The following is a 6,720-nucleotide window of genomic DNA, read 5'->3' as shown; positions in this document are numbered from 1 at the left end:
TTTTCTGCTACCCAGCCTCAAGCAATTTGTAATGACACAATTTGTAACTATTGACTTGCTTGTCCACTGGGTTATTACCTCTTCTCTGAGCTGTCCACCACCACTGTGTCCCCGCTTAGCACACCTGAGGGCCTTGTGTCAGTCAGAGCAAGCTAGCAACGAGGCAGTAACAAATGACTTCCAAATCTTAGTGCCCTCAAATCACAAAGGTTTGTTTCTCATTCATGCTAAGTGTCCACCGCAGGTTGGCAGGAGGAGTGCTGTGCATGCGCACTGTAGGGGTCCAGCTGATGGGGCAGCCACCACCTAAACATTCCCAGCGGCCATCCCATAGAGACAAGAGCTTCGGAGGGTCTCACATTGGCAAATGAGTTCTCTGGCCCCCAAATGATTTATGTGACACTTCCGCTCACAGGTCATTAGTTAGAGCCAGTCACGTAGCCCCACCCAACACAGGGAGCTAGAAAGTTCAATCCTACCCAGTGCCCAGAAGTGGAAATATTGTTTAGCAGCACTAAAGATTCACACCATGCTCAGTAAATACTTTTGAAGGAGGGAGTGTCTAGAATGTTCTTTCCGCAGCCATAAAGGGTTAGAGGGACCTTGCAGGACCTTCTGGGGAACTTGTATTCCTGTTTCTCAGGCCCCTGGCTCTGCTGGGAGTCAGAGTTCCCTAGAGCAGCTTAGCAGACAAGAGTATCCTGAGGCTTGACATGAGCAATCCTGGAGGCAGCCACAGCCAAGGTCTGCCAGTGATCTTTCTCTGGTGGGACATGTTCTTGGGCTGGGGGACAGCCTCTCCAAAAGCATCCTGCCATTACCCTCTGAACCTACAACACTCAGCTAGGCCCGGCATGTCCAGGAACTGGACAGATGATCCTACTGGTAAAGTCCAGCAGATCTGAGTGCTGAAGGCTGAGGTGGGTAGATAGGTGGTTGGGGGTCGAAAGGCAGTGCATCCTTTATCACATCCTGTTACTAACACAAAGGAATGGAAGTTACACACCTGAGGAAAGGTGAGAACATCTCCTGTGCCTAGTGTGGGTGCTGGGGGTTTCAGGGTGGGAAAATCCTGGTCTGTCCATGACCCTGATCTCGTTCCCTGAACTACTCATTTCACTTGGGCAGGATGCTGCAGGCAGCTCTCCTGTCTAAACTTCCATTGGATAAAATGGCATCACCACAGCAGCTCTTCTCCACCAGGCTACACACAGTATTGGCTGCACCAGTATTCATGGTGTCACACACTCCCAGATATAATGGGCCTTGGGTCCATCGTGGACTCTGGTGACAATCACCTGGCACTCCCAAGCTCCTAGTAGAAGTACTGCTCCTATTGGGCAGCTGGGGAAACTGAGGCCTACAGAGCTTAAGAGATTTCATAAAGTAATTGCTAGTTATATGGTCAAGTCCTCCTTCGAACCTATGCTTCCTGATTCCAAACCGGTGCACTTAATCATTACTCCATAAGAAGAGGTTTGGGTCTGATTCCCCTTCTAGGTTGTAAACCCTCGAGAACTTTTTTGAGACACCTCTTCCCTTTCTCCGTTATACTGCCAAGCAGCATTTCCGTCATATACTTAGCATGCAATAAGTCTTTAATGTGAATGAGAAAGATAAAACAGAATTGAAGATAGTCTAACACTAGGATACTCTTCCAGTCACATGGTTTGTGTTTTTTTTTTTGATTTTTTGTTTGTTTGTTTTGATTAAGCCTTCTATTGAAGACTAAGGTATAGCTTTTGTGCTTTTTTTTTAAACCTCTTTAAAAAATTTTTAAAATTTATTCATGACAGACACAGAGAGAGAGGCAGAGACATAGGCAGAGGGAGAAACAGGCTCCCCATGAGGGGCCTGATGCCGGACTCCATCCCAGGACTGGGGTGTCAGGACCTGAGCCACCCAGGTGCCCCTCTTCTGTGCCTTTTGATACAGCCCTTGGTGGCCGGCCTGGATCTGTTGGCTGCTTTTACATAACAATCTAATCAAGGCACAAAACCTCTCATATAATACACATGTATCCTAACGTGTAATTATTAACAAGGAAAGAATTAGCTAGCCGCTGCGGGTATCAACTCGAACAAGAGTGTTTCCATCCCCAGAGATTACAGAGGCGGACATTTAAACATTTGAGATACAGTGTGACCTGCCGTGAGTTTTGTGTAAGGGCCAGAGGGACCACAAACCCTGCGGGGGTGAGGGGCTGGGGGTGGAGGGGAGCCGGTGGTGCAGGTGGTGGTGGTGGTGGACGGGGGTCAGCGCTAGGGAGGGCCGGATGGTTAGGAAAGTCAACCCGAGGCGAAGCCCTGTTTGGATAGAGAATTACAACGACCTCCCTGGATTTGGAGGTCAATGACCGGGGCAGGCTGTGGGAGACAAACCAGTCCGCGAGCCCGCCTCCTGCACTTCCTGCCCCAAGGAACTGGGGTTAGGGTTCTCCCCTTGTAGGTGATCTGGACCGCGTTACTGCCAGGCACTGGTCGCGTAAGCCCGCGCCAGCTCACGGGATGTCGCCGGGCCAGGCGGAGGTCCGCTGCCGCAGGCGCCGGGCCCTGAGACCCTCCCGCGCCGCGCCGTCATTTTGGCTTCTCGCTATCAGCCTGCCGCTCCCTTTTGCTTCCCCTGGCTTGGCCTGGCTCTGACCCAAACCCGCCGCGGAGCGCCCTCCACCCGCGCACGCCCGAGCCCCCGGCCCCGCTCGCCCCTCGGCCGCAGCAGCGGGAGGGCGGGGGAGGCGGCTGCGCCCCCGCCGAGTCTCCGCCCCCAGCCTCCCGGCCCCGCTTGGGATTGGCTGGTGGGCCCCGGGGGGCGTGGCCCGCGGAGGGCGGGAGCGGAAGGAAAGCGCGCGCTCCCGGGAGGCGGGGTTGCCTAGGCGACGGCGGGGGCGCGCTCGGGGGTGGGGCCGCGAGCCGGGGCTGCTCCATGACACATCGGCGGGGGACTGCTGGGGTCCGGCCCCGCGGGGAGGCGAGCGGGAGGGCGGGGCAGGTGTAGGAGCGGCGGGACCGGTGCGGACGGCCGGGGCGGCGCGGGACGGTCCCAGGTAGGGGTGCCCGCTGCGGGCGGGGTGGGGCGCGGGCCGGGAAGTGGGGTGGCCGCCCCGCGCTCGGGGGCCTCCTGCACCGCGGTCTGCGCGCAGGCTGCGGGGACGGCGCAGGGCGACGCGGGGCTCTCGGCCCGGTTCTGCCCGGCAGGTCCGATGGAGAAAGCCTCCCGGCCTCCCGGCCTCCCGGCCCGGGCTGGGGAAACCCGGCGGCGCCCCAGCCTCTCCCTTTTCGCCGCTCCTTCCCTTTTCCCACAAATGGCCTCGGCTTCCACTTCCTGCCCTTTCGGGCCTCCGGCCCGAGGATGGTCCACTTCCTTAGTGCTTTCGTTGCTGCTCTGGGCAGGGTAAGAGCTAGAATTGTGTTGCAAAACTTATTAGTGCCTTAAGAGCTTGGACTGACCCGGGGCCGTGTTCCAAAAGTTGTTCGGTCTGTTTGTTCTTGGTCCTGCCTTGCAAGTAAGCCTCAAGTTGTTTCCCTGCCCCCCCCCCTTCGTCCCCCCCCCCCCCCCCCTTCAGCTCCCTTCTGGTAGGGGCTGGCCCTGAGTGTGGCTTCTACGAGGAGGCACCGCGGACTTGAGCTGTTCGGCCGGACTGGGCTTCCGCTGTTCTTGCCCTCTGGTGGGTATGTCAGGTTATGGGGGTCGCGGTTGGTTCAGAACTGCCAGTGGCAGAGATAGCTGTGCCCAGACTGCTTGTTTGAGCAATGTCCTCTCTGTGCCAACTTACAGATGAGTATTGGAAACGTTGGAGCTTTGATATTGTTATCAGGTGAGTCTTCCGGGGAGAAGTTCTTGTGGCTGGCAGACTGCTTTGAGTTGCCCCTGGAAGAGACTCAGCTGAGTATCATTCGTGAGACACCGAGACACAGGCAGAGGGAGAAGCAGGCTCCCCGTAGGGAGCGTGATGCGGGGCTCGACCCCAGGACCCCAGGATCACCACCTGAACCAAAGGCAGACGCCCAGGTGCCATGTTTCTTAAACACGGGGCAATGGAAGTAGAACATGGAAGTTCTCAGAAATGGAGTGACTATGGTGGTGGCGTTGAATATTGGGAAGAAAAGGATATCAGAGTGTGAGGCTTAGGTTCGATACTGGTTTTGCAACACTACTAATGGAGGGGTCTTGAGCATGACTTTTCACCTGGCTGTGCTGGAGAGTCCACAGCAGTAAAAGGGTGCTAAGTTTTCCCTCCCTGTTAGGATTACGTGAAATTCGGAATGTTTGAAGTTTTCTTTGTGGTAGCGAGGGTGGGACGGGGGTGGGGGTAGGAATAAGGCCAGGGATACACATTCTTTGTGTGTGGTTTTAGTCCTGTCCCCTAGTCTGCTTTCTTCTGACCGAATGCAAGTCTTTCCTTCCTTTTCAATTCATGGTATTTCCCACTGGAAACGGTGGGGGAGCTGAGATCTCCACAAGATCTCTCCAGTGCTAGAAACTTTCCCAGGACTTTGTGAATATGGGACCAAGACACGTAGGTGGGAAGACAAGAATTAGAACGTTGAATGGAATCTAGGCAGGTGTCGGTGGCAGGTGCAAGTAGAAGAAAAAGTCCTGAATTCTTGCCTTAATTCTGGAAGGTTCTTGCCTTGGCTGGAGATGGCTCAAGACTCTGGAAATTTGTAAACCAGAGAGTTGAGGTAATGCATTGTGCCACATCGCCCAATCCCACAATGCCTCTTTGCATTTAGTTACCAGATTCCTCTCCACTCTTGGAATTTATGGAAGGTAGAAACATCGGTGGAGACCTTTTCTGAAAGCTAAATTTGGAGACAGTATAACGACAGTGTTGGGAGAGATCTTGGTGAACTCTTCTAATGTCCCCAGCATAGTTTGTCTCAAGATGACAGGCAAGAGTCCCACTTTGCCTTGACTCCAGTTACTTCTAAACAAACAACCCCTGCTGTAAGATATATATGCAAGAGTCTTGAGATTATTTTTTTAAATGAACGTGTGTTGTTAAGTCTGAATCAGAGAGACCCGAGTCCCAGAGAAAATGGAGCTCTTTCCTAATCATGGGGGAGGTGGGTAAGGAACAGGAGGGAAATCAACATTTATTGAGCATCAGCTATCCTCTTGCCACAGACCCGCTGATCTAAGCAATACCAGATACATATCTGGCCTTGGCGATTTGACCATGAACTGGCTCCTTTAGCTTCTCAGTTTTTTGGTTACTTAGGAATATAAACATGGGCGTATATGTGTACATATCCTTAAAGGTTTCAAAAAGGAGAAGGGCCAGGAGGTGAGAGGGCGTGTAAGCTTTTGGATGGGTGAGAGTGAGAAGATGAAAAGACTGTGGCCGTGGGAAGTCAAAGGGGGAAGGTATTGCAAGGTTATGTTACTCTAAAAAAAAAAAAAAAAGGAACTGCTCATAATTTCTGTGAGTGTTCTCTGTGTGTCATTGTGAGTGTCCATGAATCTTTGGAGAGTTTGTGCTTTCTGAAAAAATTGGAATATAAATGCAGGAAATGGTGCTATTAATTGATAACTGCTAATGTATTGCCATTGTTGCTTTTGCCAGGGTTTTGTGGGCAACTTAGATACAGTGTACTCTAAGCCCATGAGATTGGGACTTGACATAGAAAACTTCAAGTGAGGTCTGATCCAAATGAAACATGTCAAACTACCTACATACATAATTTTAGCATAGGGCATGAGTTGAAGGAAGTATAATAATTTGGTCCTGTGTAGCTGGCCACCTCTATAGTTTGTCCTGAATGAATTTTCTGCCGTATACTATGTTACCCCAAACGTAACAGCTCAAAGGAACAGACATTTATTATCTCCTACAGTTTCTGAAGTTCAGGGATCTGGGAGCTGCTTGGCAGGTGCTTCTGGCTCAGGATCTCTTCTGAGGTTGTTGTCAGCTGAAGGCTTGACTGGGGTTGGAGAATCTGCTTCTGAGATGGTTCACTCACATGGCTGTGGCTGGAAGCTTCAGTGCTCCACTGCTTGGGCCTCTCTCCCTAGGACCCTTCACAACATGACAACTAAGTTTCTCTCCAGAGCAAGTGATCTGAGAGAGGGAGAGAGAGATGGACAGTGTGCTATCTTTGTATCTAATGTTGGAAAGGACACACCATCCCTTCTATTGGCACATAGACCAAAGGTGGTACAGTGTGGGAGGGGACTGCACAGGGGGAGCTTGAGGACCTTTGATGTTGTCAGAGGCTACTACATTTGAAGGTTTAGACTGGACATTATTGAGAAAAATCTTTGTTTCCTATGCTTATTAAAGTATGTACTCCAGAAGAATAAAATACAGCTGGAGTTTTACCAATTTAGAAACTTTTAATATTAGACTTTTAACTTTATGTTCCTTCTTCTGGTTCTTCATTGTCAGATGCTAGAAAGAATTAATTAGCCAAATATGCAGTAGCTTTGGAAATTAGAAATTTAAATCTTACTGATCCCTAAACCAAATGGAACAGCTGAGGGTTTTTTTTTAACCCTAAAACAAATTGGTAGAAAAAATTACTGCCAAAATGAACTCCTTGATGAACAGCTTAAAATTAGTCATTAATCATCTGTGTATTTTTTAAAAATATTTTATTTATTTACTTGGTAGAGAGAGAGAGAAGTCCACAGAGGGAGAGGGAGAAGCAGACTCACCACTGAGCAGAGAGCCAGACACAGGGCTCAATCCAAGGACCGTGGGATCATGACCTGAGCTGA

The 6,720-nt window shown here is 51.0% G+C and overlaps 1 protein-coding gene across 4 annotated transcripts in view; it reads left to right on the top strand.

Moving 5' to 3' along the window:
* The first annotated feature begins 2,874 nt into the window (after window positions 1–2,874).
* Window positions 2,875–6,720, top strand: part of RALB (RAS like proto-oncogene B) — a 47,872-nt gene continuing 44,026 nt past the window's right edge. Inside the window, exons 1-3 of one of the 4 annotated variants that reach the window (XM_072788866.1) lie at window positions 2,933–3,043; window positions 3,563–3,664; window positions 3,775–3,814. The gene's annotated coding sequence lies outside the window, so the exon portion shown is untranslated. Of the gene's footprint in view, window positions 3,044–3,144; window positions 3,391–3,562; window positions 3,665–3,774; window positions 3,815–6,720 lie in introns of those variants that run through there. The other 3 variants (XM_072788867.1, XM_072788865.1, XM_072788868.1) reach the window with 3 other exon arrangements.

This window comes from Canis lupus, chromosome 20 (assembly GCF_048164855.1).
Source record: "Canis lupus baileyi chromosome 20, mCanLup2.hap1, whole genome shotgun sequence".
Taxonomy (NCBI): Eukaryota; Metazoa; Chordata; class Mammalia; order Carnivora; family Canidae; genus Canis; species Canis lupus.
The sequence above is the reverse complement of the archived record's forward strand: the minus strand, read 5'-3'. Positions and strand labels throughout refer to the sequence as shown.